The following is a 19,357-nucleotide window of genomic DNA, read 5'->3' on the forward strand; positions in this document are numbered from 1 at the left end:
AACCACCACCCAGATCAAGATGTTGAACCTTTCCAACATCCCAGATGGCTCCCTTGAGCCCCCTTCCCAGCCAGTAACCCTCCTAAAGGTAACCACTATTCTGATTTTTATCATCGAGGCAGATATTTTTAAAACTTTTAATACATATTGCCAAATTGTCCTCCAAAATATTTTCAGCAAAGTACATTCCCACCATCAGCATGTGAAAGTGACTGCGTCCTCACAGCCTCTTGGCTTTACTTTGCAAAGGAGATGTTTTAGTGCTTAAGACACACCTGTGGGGCTGGCCCGGTGGCACAGCGGTTAAGTTCACACGTTCCACTCCTCGGCGGCCTGGGGTTCATGGGTTCGGATCCCGGATGCGGGCGTGGCACCCCTTGGCAAAAGCCATGCTGTGGTAGGTGTCTCACGTATAAAGCAGAGGAAAATGGGCATGGATATTAGCTCAGGGCTCGTCTTCCTCAGCAAAAAGAGGAGGATTGGAAGTAGTTAGCTCAGGGCTAATCTTCCTCAAAAAAAAAAAAAAAAAGACACACCTGGTTACAGTCACTGACAAGAAGGGCCAGTCAAGAAGCCAGACTGGAGTTCAGCTGGATGCTAGACATCCAGTGGGAGCCACAGATAAGAGCCAGAGGCTAAGGGCAGGCCCAGCAGGCAGGCAGGCAACACCGTGTCACAGTCCACAACTGCCTTAGGACCTCCAACTGCTCCGTTGTTTTCATTGTTGTATTCATTATTGTTCTCTGTGGCACATACCCAAAGTCTTCTTTTTATTTAGCTTTCACGATTTCTATAAAGATCACTTAGTTATGCCTGGTACATAGTAGGCATTTAAATTACTTGTTGAATACGTGAAACTTTTTATCTATTGCTTTTTTTCTGCTTACTGAGATAAAACATGACACTGTAAAAATTCCCCAAACTGCAGAGGTGCATGATGCAGCAGATTACCTTCTCCCCCACAAGGCTGCTCCCCAGAGATAACATCAGTTTACATATTGGAATGCATTTTCCAGATTTTTTTCTCCATGCATACTTTTACTTTTGTTTGTTTATTTGTTTTCACAGTTAGATGCTCCTTTTAAAAAGTAAACTTTTTCAATAATAAAATAATATATTTTTGTTAAGCATTGTAAGTTGCATTTAATAGCTTTCAAATATACTACATCAAAGTCCATCTTCAATCAATCAAACCCAACAGTAGTTCATTCTTGCACAATGAAACTCCCTTCAACTTATATTATGAGACCTACTTAGCTCCGACGGGCAGGGAGTGGAAATTACGTCTTGTTTCTGATCACTAATGTGTGATGAAGAGCATCAGGAGAATTATATGAAAATGAATATAAGGAAATGATTCTGATTTCAAAGTACATTGGAAACATTAACAAAACACCAAAATGATCCAGGTACACATACTCCTAATAAAATCTTTTTTCTTTTTTTTGAGGAAGATTAGCCCTGAGCTAACATCGGCCACCAATCCACCTCTTTTTGCTGAGGAAGACTGGCCCTGAGCTAACATCCATGCCCACCTTCCTCTACTTTATATGTGGAACACCTGCCACAGCATGGCTTGATAAGCAGTGCATAGATTCGCCTCCGGGAGCCAAGCTCCAATCACCGAAGCAGAGTGCGCAAACTAACTGCTACGCCATTGGGCCAACTCTACAAGTAAATTCTTGATAGGAAAGTTTTGGAAAACAAACAATCTGTTTCTTACTACAGAAAGGACGTAGTTTCTTTTTAAGATCAAAGTCTTTTTTTTCCACAGAATTTCACATTTTCCTAATTTGAAGGCATAAAGCAGCAACAAAGAACAATAATGCATGCCGCAATGAATACAGTAGGGAAATCTTGATATTCGAAAAGGCTAGATAACGCTTTTTTGAACTTTAGAATAAACGTAATAGAGGTTAATAATCACAAGATGTTAAGGGTAGAGCGAGATCAGTCAATGAGTAAACATAATTAACATATTTTATACAGTAAACTATTTACTGAAAGAAAAAATCCATACAGAAAAATTCATCATATGTATGACTTTTTAATCAGGAGACAAGAGGCAGGAGATGAGGGTGGGTGGCCTTAATTCCACAGGAACGTGTTGGGGGATCATTTGGTGGGTCTCAAAGTTTGCATGCCCTGGTTTACCTGCCAGAGATGGTGGTTGGTGAGGATGATCGAATAGGATACAGTTAAGCTGTAACTTCCCTGTTTCCTTTCTCTAATTAATTACAGAGCTTGGTACATCCTTTTCCTTTATCCCCATCAAAAAACATTCATTAAACACCTAATTAGATGTGGCATTGTCACAGGCGGGGGTGTGTCTGTCCAACTGCTTGGTTCAGGTTTGGACTGGAGAGGATTTCTGTGTTCAGTAGTTTCTGGGAATCAATAGATTTGCTCCCAGTTCAAACTGCTCCATAGAGCCTTTAAAAATGTTTACACTCTATGACCCAGTAATTCCACTTCCGGGAATCTGTACTAAGGAAAGAGAAATCCAGACTAAGATTTATGTGGAAGGATGTATATGGCAATGTTATTTATAATAAGGAGAAAAATTGGAAAAAACCTGAAATGCCCAGAATTAGAGGAATGATTGACTAGATGATACCACAGCCGTATGATGCACATATTATACAGCTATTACACTCGTGTTTTCAAGTATTAAGAACATAGAAATATCCATAATAATGAGTGAAAAAGTAGGCTAAGAACTGCTTGCATAGTTTGATCCCAATTTTGTTTAAAATTGCGTATATATGCAGGGGAAAATGACTAGAAGGAAAGTCATAAAAATATTCACTGTAGTTATCTCTGGGAGGTGGAATTACAGATGACTACCTTCTTTATCTTTTCTGTATCTTTCAAATATATTCAATGAACATGTGTTAGTATTAAAATTAGCAAAAAAAAACCCCATACCCTCCAAATTCTATTTTATAAGCAAATTAAACAAACAGGTGAATGTTTTGTAAATTGCACTCTGTCCTGTCTGCAGTGTGTGTTTGGGGCCGCTCAGGACCCTCCTACTTTGGTTCTCTGTCTCTATCTCTCTGTCTCTGTCTCTGTCTCTCACACACACACACACACACACACACACACACACACACACACACGGCTCTGCTTTTAGTCTTCCTTGTCTGAGCACAAGTTTCAGGCAATGCGTCTCCTCTCTCAAGGGAATTTCTACTTCTCTTTCATTGTGTGATTAAAGCTTGTTGGTGCCGGCAGGTGGGCAAGTACTTTTTCTGGTCCTGCTCTTTCTATGCCCCAGAAGTTACACCGGTAGGGGGCTGTCTACTCTGTGGATTGCCTGAAAGGAACAGCTTTCTGGGAAACTGACCTGTCTGGGAAGACAAAAGGAACTCTGCCTGCAGTGGGGTGGGGGGAAATTAAGGGATAGACAGAACAGAAGGATAAAATAGAGGGATCGACTTTGTTTATTAGAGAGGGTTCCTTTGGTAAGGTTGTATTTTAGTGTCTTAACTGTTTAAAAGAAACATAGCATTGCAGTTCAATTGGACCTGTAAGAAGTTCTATTGAAGGTGAAATGCACCTGACTCCATGCCTGCCTCTCAGCTCTGCCCAGGAACCCAGAATCCTGCTATAATGAGGAAGGGGCTGTTCAATAAAAGCTGCCTTCCTTTAACAAATAGCCAACAAGTACAAAAGTGAAACATGCACCTAAATTTCAAATAATACGGCAGTGTATGAATTAACAAGTGGAAGTCTTTTCCTCACCAATCTCACTCTTTGGGGGTAATCTCTATTAAAAGTCTGTTGTATATTTTCCCAGACTTTCCCACTTTCCCTATGCATATACAAGTGTATGCATATATACACACACACACAGTCCCACACATAGATAGTGAACAAAAATGAAAGCAAACTATAAATATTATTCTGCAACTTTACTTTTTAAAAAATTCAATACTATTTCATGGGCATATTTCCATGTCAGTATATAGAGATTTACCTCCTTTTTTTTAGCAGCTGCATAACATTCCATGGTGTGAATGTTTCAGACTTATTTAACCCCTTATGGTTAGACATTTAATTTAGTTCCAGTTTTTCATGGTTACAAGCAATACTGCAATAAACATCCCTGTAAATATACCATGAAATCAGTTTAAGGGAAAATCTTTCCATCAGCTGTGCATTACCTAACCATTTGCAATTAGTTTCCTGGGCTCTGGAGAACAATTTTTAATGGCTATGCCAAATGTTCTGTAGCATCCCGAATGGTCCAAAGCATCCTTTCCAATTAAGTTGCAGTCTACTACACACTGCATTTTAAATGACATGCTTTAAGGACAGGGCACTGTCTTACATTACTGATACAATGTTATAATGCTCTATCTTAATGCTAATGCCCTGGAATTGAATGGGCACCGCCTGAAGAGAGTGGGCAGCCAGAGGCTGTTGGTACACATTACCAAGGGCAGACCAACCCAGGGGAACACAAATACGTGACCTTCCCTCCTCCACTATCCAGGAGCTCTCCACTACTTCTGGCAGAATGGCCCAACTAGAAATAAGGCACTTTGTTTGCCACCTACCAGCTTGGGGCAAAGAAATAGGAGAGCACTAATACTAATATCTGAATTGAAGGAAACCAGGCTGCTTTCTACTCCCTCACTTCCCCATCCGCCTCCTCTTACCCTCATTGTCTCCAGGGCCCTTTCTCTAACACCCTACTTGGAGGTGACCTCAGCCACTGCTTGAACTCCCATCAAAATACATCTCTTTTTAGAACTCTCAGTTGCCAGTATTGATTTGTGTTAGCATGACAGAGTGCTTAAGGCTTGGCATCAGGCGACCATTTTCTACCCTAGGCCTTTGACCAAATTAATTAATCTCTCTGAGCCTCCATTTTGATATCTGCAAAATGGGGATAATTATAATATCTTCTTCACAGGGTTGACGTAAAGATGAGATAACATATGGCAAAGTACATTGAAAGCAAGGAGACGTGCTCTGTGATTGTAAGGTGCCATTATTATTTATGGATTCTCTCTTCCGGATAAGCTAGTTTTATTTTCTTTTGTTTAAATGGGATTTCTAGAGACTACAATGTTCTAACTGGGAGGAGTGCTTCTTACAGTGAAAATGTCAGGCAGTGGAGCAGGCTAGTGGGGAGGTTATTTTGAGATGGGGAAGCCCTTCCAGACCTTCAAATCCACATAATGTAGGGCATCGCTGGCACCATCAAGATGGAAGGCTGACCAGAGTCCCGGAGGCAAAAACGTCAGAAAGGTCTCTGTTACCCTTTTCTGTCTCCAGGGGAGAGGAAGATCGGTTAGAAGGGGGCGAGGACAGCATGATATCTGTGGGCTGGCCTGAGGACCTGTCCTCCCTAGGGAGATGTGTTCTAGCAACTGTTTGGTGTATTTTTAAAGGTCAGAGAGGCTTTGGCTCTATAGGATGGAGTGCCTGTGACACCTGATTAATGTCTGTGCAGTACTTTCCAGAATGAAATTTAATCAGCAGAATGATTGCAGCAAGCAGCTGCCTGGAGGAAAATGATCCTGTTCTAATGGTGGCTTGTTTGATGTGTTGGCATTGTAGTGGGGCACGTACATTGTTAGTCCAGCTCAGGGGCCCCAACTAGGACACTGGAGCAAATAGTAAGGGAATTCAGCAAACAGCAGCAGCCCCTATATGGCTCTGTGCAGGGTCATCACTGTCAGATTGTCAGTTCTTCCCCACTCCAAGGACCTTTACTGTCAGCCTCCCTCTCGCCCCTAGGGTCTTCCCTGTCGGCTCCTTTAACCCCCTCCTGTCATTATTATCCACCTTCTGAATCCCCTTAGATCCAGCATTCTTAGTGCCCCCCTCCCAGCTTCAAGGCCTTCACTGACAGCTTCCTCCAACACATTCACACACACACACAAGCATATATCCCTCCCTTCCCTGCTTAGGTGTTCTCAAGGCTTAGGTGAAATGAAAAATGGCCTCTCCTCACAAAGTGACTGGAGTCCCCTGGTGTAATTAACCCTTCTTGGCCTATTTTTCCATTAGACGCACAGAGGTTATTATACCGACTTGCGGAAATTCTATAGTCAGTACTATACTCCCTAACAGGTAGGAAATGCAGCAGAGACCTAGGTGACTGCCATGTCCCACCACTCAAATACTCAAATGACATGGTTTACTTTACATCCAAGCTGACTATGTTTGGCCTTCCTCACCAGAATCTATGATTCGAGATGTTTTCCCAGTAGTAGAGACAGGTCGAATGAGCTAGTCACACTTTCTTGCTGATCTTTGTTTCTTCAATTTGAAAAACTTCCACCTCAGGCCCCCGGAGTGTACCCCAGAATCACCACAGGGATCTGACCCAGGATGAGGGCACTGCTTGGAATTTTTAAGGCCCCAGTTTACAGTGGAAAGGGTAGCCTTTCAGGACCAAAAGGATCAAAAGGGAGATGACTGCAACAACCCTCTCTAAACTCAAAGAAAGGGCTGAGCAGACTCTTCTCCAAGGGCAGTTGAGAGTGCTTCAAGACTCCTAGGCTGGGGCCGCCCCCTGGCCGAGTGGTTAAGTTCCCGCGCTCCGCTTCAGTGGCCCAGGGTTTCACCGGTTCAGATCCTGGGCAGGGACATGGCACCGCTCATCAAGCCATGCTGAGGTGGCATCCCACATAGCAGAGCCAGAAGGACCTACAACTAGAATATACAACTATGTACTGGGGGGGCTTTGAGGAGAAGAAGAAAAATAATAATAAAGATTGGCAGCAGATGTTAGCTCAGGGCCAATCTTTAAAAAAAAAAAAAGACTCCTAGGCTTTGCCTGAGGGGCACCACCCCAGTGTCCTATGTATGAAATAGACCTGGAATCAAGGAAAAACAAAGAACTGACCAGTGTTCCTCACCACACTAAGTTGTGTGTGTGTGTGTGGGAGAGTCTAGAGGTGGAATCGAACCAGAGAGGGTAGGAATGGTATAGAACAAACCCTTATTGAGCACTGGCTATGTGCCAAGTCCTAGAAATAAACAAGATTCAGATCCTGTTCTCAAGGAGTTCACAGTTAAGCGAGGGAGAGAAATTTGTAAAAAAGATAATTTCGGAACAGAAAATGAAGTGCAATGGCAAAAGTGTATGCTGGATACCGAAAGAAGAGTGAGAAGGGGTTCCTAACCCAGGCAGGGGGCATAGGAGGAAGTGGTGCCTGATTTAAGGCTTAAAAGATTTACTCATTCATTCATTTGTTCCCTAGGATGTAAGTTCCACAAGGTTAGGAATTGTTTTGTTCACTGTTGTAGGTCTAATGCCTAGAACGGTACCTGGAATATGGTAAGAGCTCAATATTCATTGAATAAATGAATACATGCCTACTATGTACCAAGCATTGTATTAAGCACTTAGGGTACATAAGGGAGGGATGATAGAAAGGGAAGAATCAAGGGAGATTTCTAGCTTAAGCAGAAGGATTGGTGTTAATTCTTCTTTAAATGCTTCGTGGAATTCACCAGTGAAGCTATCTGGTCCTGGGCTTTTGTTGGAGGGAATTTTTGATTACCGATGCAATCACTTTACTTATATAGGTCTGTTCAGACTTCATATTTCTCCTTGAGTCAGTTTTGGTAACTTGTGTCTTTCTAAAAGTGTGTCCATTTCATCAAGGTTATCTAATTTGTTGGTATACAACTGTCCACAGTATTCATTTTTTTTTAAAAGTCTGTAAGGCTGGTAGTAATGTACCCAGCGATTATTGTTGTATTGTCTATTTCTCCCTGCAATTCTATCAGTTTTTGCTTCATGTATATGGGGGGGTCCTGTTTTTAGGTATGTGTATATTTATAATTGTTATATCTCCCTGAATTAGTGACCCTATTTTCATTATGAAATGTCTTTCCTTGTCTCTAGTAACAATTTTTGTCTTAAAGTTTATATTGTCTGATATTAGTATATCTACTCTAATTCTCTTTTGCTCACTGTTTTCATGATACATCTTTTTCCATCTTTGTACTTTCAACTTAATTGTGTCTTTGAATTCAAAGCATGTCTCTTGTAGACAGCATATAATTGGATCATGCTTTTTTATCCAATTTCTGCCTTTTGGTTATAGTACTTAATCTATTTGAATTTAATGTAATTACCAAAAGGTAGGATTTATGTCTGTTATTTTGCTATTTGTTTTCTATATTTCATGTCTTTTTTGTTCATCAATTCCTCCATTACTGCTTTGTTTTGTGTTAAATGGATTATTTTCTAGTCTACCATTTTAATTATCTTGTTTCTTTTACTATATTTTCAGTTATTTTCTTAGTGGCTTCCCTGGGGATTGCAATTCACGTATTAACCTATAAAAAAATCTGGTTGAAATTAATACCAAATTAATTTCGATATTATTTAAGAACTTTGCTCCAAGATAGTTCCATTCGCTCCCCTCTCCTTTGTGTTGTTATTGTCATACAAATTACATCTTTATACCTTGTACGTCCATCAACACAGATTTGTCATGATTGCTTTATGTAGTTGTCTTTTAAATCAGAAAGAGAAAAAAAAGGAATGCAGCATATGGCCTAAAATTAATATTATGTGTTGCCTTGACATTGGTAAAATTGGGAGTCTCTCAAATGGCCTAAGTGCACATTCCCCTCCCCACTCTGCCTACACAGATAAGGTCCTCTAGCCAAAAAACCCTCCTTATCACAGATACCAGGCACAGTTCCTGCTTATCCCTGAGTGGTGGGCTTCACTTCCCTGTCAGACCATAGAATTATTTAAACAAGCCAATCACATCCTCCCACGGGGACCAGGGTCACCCCATCCTCTTGGTACTACAAACCCTGCCTTCCACAACCCTTGGTTGTTCCTTCTGTTCCCAAGTGCAAACCCCTTGTGGCTCTGTGTGACGTGCAGTGTCTCCCTCCTTCAGGCTGTGAGTACATGTGACTAATAAACTGCTATCAATCTCATCTTTCCAGTGTTGGGTGTTGTGTGTTTGGTCGTCCCCATAACCCTAGGGTTGGATCTCTCCCTCACCAGTTGGGTAAAGAGGAGGTGACCAAAACAATTGGCATCGTGAACAGGATGGGCCAACCACGACCAAGGACACCTGGTCAACTTTAATTAACTGTTCATGGCTAATTAACTGGTTCCATCACATGACAAATGCTGTCTGGGACAGAACTGCCAGTTGTTGGTGGACTTGCACTTTGGCTTGCCTGGCACCATGTTGTCTTTGCCAGGTATTGTCATCTCTTCCCACTGTAAATGTTCTAATCCTCAAGATAAGAATTGTTGCTAATTGACTATGCCACACCATGATATGCCATTGGGTTTGGCCTGTGTTTGACAGGCGGTCTCTGAGGCTCCCGCCTGTGAAAGCAGCACACACAGCATCCTAACCAGTTGGCACTTGAGTCCCAGTTGCCAAGAGTGGGGCTATAGCTCTCTGGTCACACTGTCTAGCCTGGTTACTGTCACTAGCTGCTCGGGCAGCCATGCAAAACTTGTTTGTGATTGTGCACTGCCAGGACAGCCCCAGGGACACCTCTTTGTGAGGTTTGTGGAAAGGAAGGAGACACCATTCTGGGCAGAATTAAGCATGGCATCCCAGGTGCCTAATAGTCATTGTTATTCAGGCAAGGGTAGTATCCTTGCTTCTCTCCTGTGCTGCTGCTTCTCTTGCTGCTGTCGTGTATGCTCTCTTGACCCCTAAAGATATGGAGGTGCATGTCCACGGTGGCCCATGGCCCAAGTACTGATGATTTTAAAAAATGGGAAGGAGTATTTCATACTTAATTGCCCTCTCAATGCATAACACTTAGCCAAGCACCTGGGCTTTGCCTAGTGCTGCTGCTTACCAGCACACCAAAGGGCTAAACTTACGATCACAGGGCTTGACAGATCCCATCAAGGCCATAGACAAAATGATCTTACTGGATGTGGACCTCAACTCTGGGAAGAATGACTGGCATTCCCTGAAGGAGGAGGCAGCTGCCTATGAGGCAGGCCCCAGGGCCCCTGAACCTTAACCGCCAGGAGGTCCACATCACAGGTGACTGGGCAGACACAGAAACTGACAGCAGTGGCTTTATGTGGCTAGAAATATAAATTATTATCAGGGAGTTTTTACAGAGAAAAAAGAGGGGGAGAAAAAGGAAGCCCCTGTAGGGGAAAGAGTGGGGCCATAGCAGAATTGTGGCCTTAGTGCTCTTCTGCTGCCCCATTCTGCTGCTTATGGCTCCATTGCAGCAAAGAGCTCAGTCCTCAGGGTTGCAGGGAAAAAAAATTAAATTGAAACAAAGGTTCACAATTTGACACAACTGGAAATCCAAAATTTACTAAAGGAATTTATACAGCAAAAAGACACAAGTGCGTTGACCGGCTTTTTCACCCTTACAACATAGGTTCTGAATTAACTTCAACATTTGCTGAAATGCATCAATTGGCAAACCTTCATGGATTTAATCAATACCGGTCTCAAGTTACAGTTATACCTGGGGACCCATTAAATTTAAACAAGGTAGCTTCTATAATCTTAAGGGAGTTACTGAATATAAAATAGAGGACAAATAGGTATGCCTCACCTTAACCATTAGAATTATTATTTTGCCTAAATTCCCCATGGTCAGAGCACTCCTTTCCCTAAAATATCCTGTAGTGGCCATGAACACTCTGACTCAATGATAAAATTAAAATTAAATAAAGTCTCTGGAACTTACAAATTGGCTTGACTAAATGAGATGCTGTGGATTCCCCAGTTAAAATAGTATGGCCCAATGTAACTTAAACAGGGCCTTCAAGGATTAAAACTTATTATATAAGACCTAATTAGGGAAGCAGTGATTATCCCCACTGCTCCTCCATTTAATATCCCAATTTGGCCTGTTCTTAAACCTGGAAAGAATGAATGGTGCCTCACAGTAGATAACTGCAACCTCAATGCTGTGGTCCCATCCATTAAGGCTCCCATATCCAATACCCAATGCTTTGGGAATTACTGCCTCCATCCACTCAGCAACTGGTAAATATTTTGCTATTACAGATATTGATAATAAATTCTGTTCGGTGTCTATTTCAACAGCCTCTCAACTGCTATTTGGCCTTACCTCTGAAGGAGCACAATATACTTTTTCCAGGCTACCCATGGGGTACCTCAGCAGCCTTGCTATCTCACAGTCTTTGCAGGCAAGATCCTAACTGCATCCACCTTTCTCTAGTAACACAGATATGACATTACATTGGGGACATCCTCCTCCAAGGAAATTTCTTTGACATGTTTGTTAAGGACATACAAATACAAAGGAGCTCACAAAAAGGAGATAGACCACTGCCACACATAAAGTGTAAGGCCCCACTATCTCTGTTACATTCCTGAAAATTATTTGATAAACCAAGGGCTGCTCCATCTCTGACTCTGTCAGGAAACAGCTATTGACCCCTTCAGCATCCACAATGTTAATACAAGTCGAATATCTTTTAGTCTTTTTTTGGTTCTGGAGGCACCATAGTCTTCATTTACAAATTTTACTTTATCTCACTGATGCTTTTACTTGCAAGTTGGCCCAGCTTGAGTGGGGTCTTCTCACAAAGAGCTCTAGAATCTGTCCAAATTGAAATCAACAAGCGCTACTGTTAGTGCCCTCAGAGACTCCTTTGTTGTAGCTTTAGCAACCTCTTTTCATGCCTCCTAGAATCTCTAGGCCACCTACGACGACCATAAGTTGTCTATAGCCTTCTGATGCAAGAAACTGCCCTTAATAGACCTTTCACTGTATGCTATTAGGATAGCAACTGCTGGCCACGTACTGAGGTCTCCTGAAAACAGAGGCTTTCACAGTCTTGGAGCCTATAACCTTCTATACTCAGCTGCCCATTATGCCTTGGGTCATGGAAGCAGCACCCCACAAACACATCACAGCTATTGAAGAGGCATCCTTGCCACAGGACGGGGTCAAACTTGGGCGCTCTAGTAGATCTCAGCTACAGGAGGGGTGGCTTCCTCTGTCCTCAGTCACTTGCCAGATGCCATGATGCTGGAGGAGATCAACCATCCCCTAGATCCTTGGCTGCCTGGAGACCCCCTTAGGATCAAATGAGTGACCAATAATGGGAGTTCATACACTTTATGGATGGCATTGCGTTATCATACTTGATGGAGTTCAGTAGAATGTTGCTGTTTTTCATCCCTTAACCAGGATGTCCCTGAAAAGGATGGCACACAAGAGTGAGTGCAATTGGCCACACTTAAGGTAGTCATTTTAACATTGGATGCCCCGGCCAACAAATAGTCCCATCTGCACATTTTTACAAACTCTTGGGCCATTGCCTAAAGTTGCCCCCTTTGGAGTAAAGAACCCTGGGAATCTCTTGCCTCATAGATACCCAAAATATAAATCAAGGCCACACATGTCTCTACATATTCTAAGGCCACAATACAAGACCTTACCAGGATACTCCTTATCTCCTTTGGAGTTATAGACATCACTGATAGTGACAAAGATACTCATTTCGCTTCTCAGAATACATAATGCCGACTCTTAAGGCATTCAATAGAACTTCCACCTCTCCTATAGGCCCCAGGAAGTTGGTTTAATTGAAAGACACACTGAGCTCCCCAGAAAACTCTTATTTAAGTGACAAAGTGGCAAATGGACCCCCCACTTGGTGTCACTTTTGCCACAAGCATTGATTAGTCTAAATTCACGCCCCCTGGGGACATGCATTCCCTGCACCAATGCCACACAGGTCCCTCAAATGCCTTTAATGGCCATAAAGGGGAACACCTCTTAAGTTAATGTTTTTCGATCATCACTTCACCATGTGGCCCTCTTCCTCCTGGCCAAGTGCCTATTTCACTTCCTAGGGAGGCGCTTCTCCTACTCCCTAAAAGTCTCGATCATGACCAAGATTTAAATTGACATCCAGACATTCAATACGTCACTTGTGATGTAAGCCCTAAATTAATATTAAGAGATGTCTTGACAAGCTGGTAAAATCAGAAGGGCCTCAAAAAGCCTGACTGCAAATTCCCCTCTTCATTCTGCTGCCATGGATAAGGTCCCCTCACCAAGAACTCTCCTTATCATGGGACCAAGCACAGTTCTTGCTTATCCCTGAGTAGTAGGCCTCAGTTTGCTGCCAGCCCATGAAAATATTCAAACAAACCAATCACATCCTTCTGTGGAAACGAAGGGTCACCTCACCCTCTTGATACCACAAAGTCTTGATACTATGAAGTCTACAGACCCTATTTGTTCACTCTGTTCCCAAGTGCAACCATTTAGTGGCCCTGCATGGCATGTGGTGTCCTCCTCCTCTGGGTCTTGAGTATATGTGAGTAATAAACTGCTGTCTATCTCAACTGTCCAGTGTTGGGTGTTATATGTTCAGCCATCCCCATGACCCTAGGCTGGGGAATTCATCCTTCATCAACGGAGTGAAGAGGGGGTGATAAAAACAAAGATTTATAAATAAAAAAATACAAATACAGTTATATTATCTTTTACATTTACCTATGTAATTGAATTTATCAGTTCCTTTATTTTTTCATGTGGATCCGAGTTACTCTCTAGCGTTCTTTCACTTAAGCCTGAAAATCTCCCTTTAGAATTTCTTGTATGGCAAGTCTGCCAGCAATAAATGCTCTTAGCTTTTGTTTATCTGGGAATGTCTTAATTTCTCCTTCATTTTTTGAAGAAAAGTTTTGCTGGATATAGAATTCTTTTTTTCTTTTTCTTTTTTTTTTTGGTGAGGAAGATTGGACCTGAGCTAACATCTATTGCCAATCTTCCTCCTTTTGCTTGAGGAAGATTTTAACTGAGCCAACATCTGTGCCAGTCTTCCTCTATTTTTGTATGTGGGATGCTACCACAGCATGGCTTGATGAGCAGTGTGTAGGTCTGCACCTGGGATCCAAACCTGTGAACCCCGGGCCAAGCAGAGCGTGCGAACTTAACCACTACATCACCAGGCCGGCCCCTGGATATAGAGTTCTTACTCGATGGTCTTTTTCTTCTAGCACTTTTAATGTCTCCTCTTACTGCCTTCTGGCCTCCACGGTTTCTGATGAGAAATTAGCTATCAATCTTAGTGAGCAACTCTTGTGTCTAATGAGTCACTTCTCTCTTGCTGCTTTCAAGATGATTTCTTTTTTTTTTTTTTTTTTTGTCTTTTGACAGTTTGGTTATGATGTGTCTAGGTGTGAAATCTTTTTAAGTTTCTCCTACTTGGATTTGTTTAGTTTCTCAGATGTGTAGCTTCATGTTTTCTTCTTTGTGAAATTTGGGAAGCTTTCTGACACTATTTATTCAAATATACTTTTTGTCTCATTCTTTCTCTCCCCTCCTTCTGGGTCTCCCATTGAGCCTATGCTTCATTGCGTCCAACAGGTCTCTGAGGCTCTGTTCATTTTTCTTCATTTTTTTTCTTTCTGCTCTTCAGATTCAAAAATCTCAATTGACCTGTCTTCAGAGTCATTGATTCTTTCTTCTGCCTGCTCAATTGTCTTCTTGAGGCCCTTGAGTGAATTTTTCATTTCAGTTATTGTACTTTTCAACTCCATACTTTCGATTTCATTTATTTAATTTCTATCTCTTTATTGATAATTGCTATTTGGTGAGACAGCATTTTCATACTTTGCTTTAGCTCTGTAGACTTGGGTTACTTTGAGCATATTTAAAACATCTCATTTAAAGTCTTTGTCTAGTAATTCCGATGTCTGGGCTTCCTCAGGGACAGTTCCTATTGACTGCCTTTTCCCTTCTGTGTATGAGCCAATCTTTTTTGTTTCTTTGTGTGTCTCATAATTTTTTCTTGAAAACTGTGTATTTTCAATAATATAATGTGGCAACTCTTGAAATTAGATTCTCTCTTATGCCTAGGGTATTTTGTTTTGTGTTTAATGTTTTGTTTTGTTTTCCTGTTTGTTTTTGTTATTGTTGCTGTTTGTTTAATGACTTTTCTGAAGTAATTCTGTAAAGTTTGTATTCTTTGTCATGTATGACCACTGAAGTCTTTGCTTGATCAGCTTACTGATGAGATAATGATTTGACAGAGATTTCCTTAAATGCCTGGAATCAATGTCTCCCAGTCTTTCTTGAGGGGTTCTGTGTTCAGCATTCAACACTGAGCCAGACAATTAGAAACTCTGTCTTAGCCCTCACTTTTTGCTTGTGTAGAATCTCAGAATGAGCCAGGGGTGGGCGCTTTGGGCCTCCCCAGGCCTTTCCTGAGACTGCACACAGCTGTACACATGCATCTGACCTTCCAGATTCCCAGGAATTTGTCAGAGGTTGTCAAAACCCATGTGGAACTTTCATTTCCCCACTTTCCCTTTTAAGTGTTTCGGTTAGCCTACTGTTTGCCCCAACTGTCATCCCTTGCATTGAATAGCCATGATGTTAAATAATTGCCACTTACTGTTTTCAACAAATGCCCTCAGGGAAAAGGCTGTTCACACTGGGCGAGCTCTGAGTCAGGTCAAATAAAAATAAGCCCTGCGAGTGGGGTCTTCCAGGGAACCATCAGACAGCTCAAATAATGACAGTTATATGGGTATAGGGCTTTGAAGGAGTTCTAACCCCATTCTGCCTCCTCCAGTGGCTGCCAGACCCTTGGTTTTCCACACGATTGTGGGTTGTCAGTTTTAAAGGATACTGCAGAGCTGGAGAGAAGGAGATGAGCATAGAGCAAGTTAAAATGCCACCAAGCTTGATGTTCTTACCACAAGTTAGCTGTTTTTCTTCAACAAACACTCTCTGGTTCCTGCAAGCCTTTAGTGAATTTTCAGAGGTCTAAAAAAGTTGATTCTGACCATTATTACCAGGGTTCTCATTGCTTTTGTGGAAGAGAGTATTTTCAGAGGTCCTTACCACACCGTTATTGCTGACATCATTCTAATTAATTCAATTTCAAACATTTTGGGGGCCAGCCCGGTGGCGGAGCAGTTAAGTGTGCATGTTCCGCTTTGGAGGCCAGGGGTTCGCCAGTTTGGATCCTGGGTGCAGATATGGCATCGCTTGGCAAGCCATGCTGTGGTAGGCGTCCCACATCTAAAGTAGAGGAAGATGGGCACGGATGTTAGCTCAGGGCCAGTCTTCCTCAGCAAAAAGAGGAGGATTGGCAGACGTTAGCTCAGGGCTAATCTTCCTCAAAAACAAAACAAAACATTTTGAGTTCGAGATATCTGTAGAATATCTAGGTAAAGATATCCAGTAGGAAGCTTTTCCCTGAGAAAGGGGCAATCTGGTATAGAGATAAAAACGTGGAAGACGTCAGAATAGCTTTAAACACTGGAGTAGATTAGGTAACTCAGGAAGAATTTGTATAATATGAAGAACATAAATCTTAGGACAGAACTGTAAGGCACCACAATATTTAAGTGTCATTTAGAGACCCCGAAGATTGAGAAGGCACAATAAGAAAGGTAAGAGAAATCAGAAAAACTTGGATTTGAGAATGTATTTGTCCTTGACCAGGCCCTCTGTGGTTTGAAATCCAGTGTAGTTCCCATCTTGTTTCTTGCTGACATAGAATACTCAGTGTATCTACCTAGCCTGAGACCAGCAGGATGCGTAAAACTGCCCCATTCTCCACTCCAGGACAGAGACTCCTGGTCATGTATCAGGTCTACCAGCCCTCATTTTGTCTCTTTTACTGATCTTTTTAACTGCTGTTCAAATCCTGTCTCCTCCATGAAGCCTCCTGACGTGAACTAGAGAAAGAGCAATGTGTGTCATTGATGCTGGCTCCCTGAAGTTCTTTTTATTTTTTTCACCACTATCTATAACCATATCTATGTCTATGTTTATGTCTGTATCTATGCCTATAGCTAGCACCTTATGGAGATAAAATTGGTTACAAAAATCTGCACATATTTATTTTTATTGGTTTTTTTTTTTTTTTGAGGAAGATTAGCCCTGAGCTAACTACTGCCAATCCTCCTCTTTTTTGCTGAGGAAGACCAGCCATGAGCTAACATCCACATCCATCTTCCTCTACTTCATACATGGGATGCTTACCACAGCATGGCTTTTGCCAAGCGGTGCCATGTCCACACCCGGGGTCCGAACCCACGAACCCCGGGCTGCCGAGAAGAGGAACGTGTGAATTTAACCGCTGTGCCACCGGGCCAGCCCCAAAAATTCGCCCATGTTTAAAGCATATAATCTGATGAGTTTTGAAATATGCATACACATGTGAAGCCACAACCGCAATCAAGATGGTAAACATATTCATTACCACCCAAAGTTTCCTCATGCCCCTTTTTAATACATATCTTTTCCCTCATCCCCAGACAATGATTGACCTGTTTTCTGTCAGTCTAGATTAGTTTGCACACTCTAGAATTTTATATACGTGGGATTATACAGCATGTGCTCTTTTTGGTCAGCATAATTATTTTGAGATTCATCCATGTTCTTGTATGTATCCGTAGTTAGTTCCTTTTAATGGCTGGATAGTATTTCGTTGTATGGATACACCACAATTTGTTTATCCATTCATCTGTTGATAGACATTTGGGTGGTTTCTATTTTGGGGCTATTCCAAATAAAGTGCCTATGAACATTTGTGTACCTTTCTTTGTGTGGGCATATCCCTCTATTTCCTTTGAATAAATACCTAGAATTGGAATGGCTGGGTTGAATGGTAGGTGTATACAATATATTTTTTAAGAAACTACTAAAGTGTTTTCCAAAACAGTTGTAATATTTTACATCCCTGCCTCCAGCAGTGTATGAGGATTCCAGCTGCTCCACATCCCCATCAACAATTAGTATGGTCAGTCTTTTTAATTTTCATAAATCTAGTGGGTTTGTAGTGGTTTTTCATTGAGGTTTTAATTTGCATTTCCCTAATGACTAATGATATTGAACATCTCTCCAAGTGCTTATTAGCCATTAATATTTCTTATTTGGTAGTGTCTATTCGATCTTTTGCTATTTTTTTTTTTGGAGGAAGATTAGCCCTGAGCTAACTACTGCCAGTCCTCCTCTTTTTTGCTGAGGAAGCCTGGCCCTGAGCTAACATCGTGCCCATCTTTCTCTACTTTATACGTGGGACGCCTACCCCAGGATGGCTTGCCAAGCAGTGCCATGTCCGCACCCGGGATCCGAACCGGCGAACCCTGGGCCGCGGAGAAACGGAACGTGCGAACTTAACCGCTGCACCACCGGGCCGGCCCTCTTTTGCCTATTTTTAAAAATTGTAGTTTGTCTTATTATCACACTGTAAGGGTTCTTTATAAACTCTACATATAATTCCTTTGTCAGATGTATGTTTAGCAAATGTTTTCTCCCAGTCTGTGGCTTGCCTTTTCATTTTCATAACAGAGTCTTTTGAAGATAAAAATTAATTTAATGAAGTCCAATTTATTGTTTTTTCTTTTATAGTCTTCTTATAGGATTTGCATTTTTGTGTCATGTTTAAGAAATTCCTGCCAAACCCATGGTGACCAAGATTTTCTCTGATGTTTTACAGTTTAACTCTTACATTTAGGCCTACGATCCACTTTGAGTTAACTTTTGTATGTGGTGGAAATAAGGAATGAAGTTCATTACAAATTTTTACATATTATTATCCAGTTGCCCCAGAACCATTTGTTGAAAACATAGTCCTTTTCTCATTGACTTGCCTTGACACCTTTGTCAAAAATCAATTGACCATATATGTATGGGTCTATTTCTGGACTCTCTATTTTGCTCCATTGATTCATATGTCTATCTTTACATCAATACCATGCTGTCTTGATTACTGTAGCTTTATAATCAGTCTTGAAATCAAATTGTGTAAATCCTCCCAATTTGTTCTTTTTCAAAGTTGTTTTGGACATTTAGTTCCCCTTTGCATTTTTATATAAGTTTTAGAATCAGCTTGTCATTTTCTGCAAAAGAAAGGGCTGCTGTGATTTTGATTGGGATTATGCTGAATCTAGAGATCAAGTTGGAAAGAAATGACACCTTAAGAATATTGAGTCTTCTGATCCACTAATATTATATATCTCACAATTTACTTAAGTTTTCTTTTATTTATCTCAGTAATGTTTTATAGTTTTAAGTGCACAGGTCTTCCACATCTTTTGTGAACTCATTATGTCAAAATCACATATTTGATGTTACTTATATAAGTGGCATTGTTTTTAATTTCAATTTTAGGGTCTTCATTGCTAATATATAGAAATACCATTATTTTCTGTATATTAAATTCATATTCTGCAACCTTGCTACTCACTTGTTAGTGCTAATAACATTTTTTGTAGATTCCTTAAGATTTTCCACACAGACATCGTGATGCCTGTGAATATAGAGTTGTAGCTCTTCCTCCAACCATATGTCTTTTTTTCCTTTTTCTTGCCTTATTACATGACCTAGAATCTCTGTACAATGTTGAATAGAA

The sequence above is a fragment of the Equus przewalskii genome, chromosome X (assembly GCF_037783145.1).
Source record: "Equus przewalskii isolate Varuska chromosome X, EquPr2, whole genome shotgun sequence".
Lineage (NCBI taxonomy): Eukaryota > Metazoa > Chordata > Mammalia > Perissodactyla > Equidae > Equus > Equus przewalskii.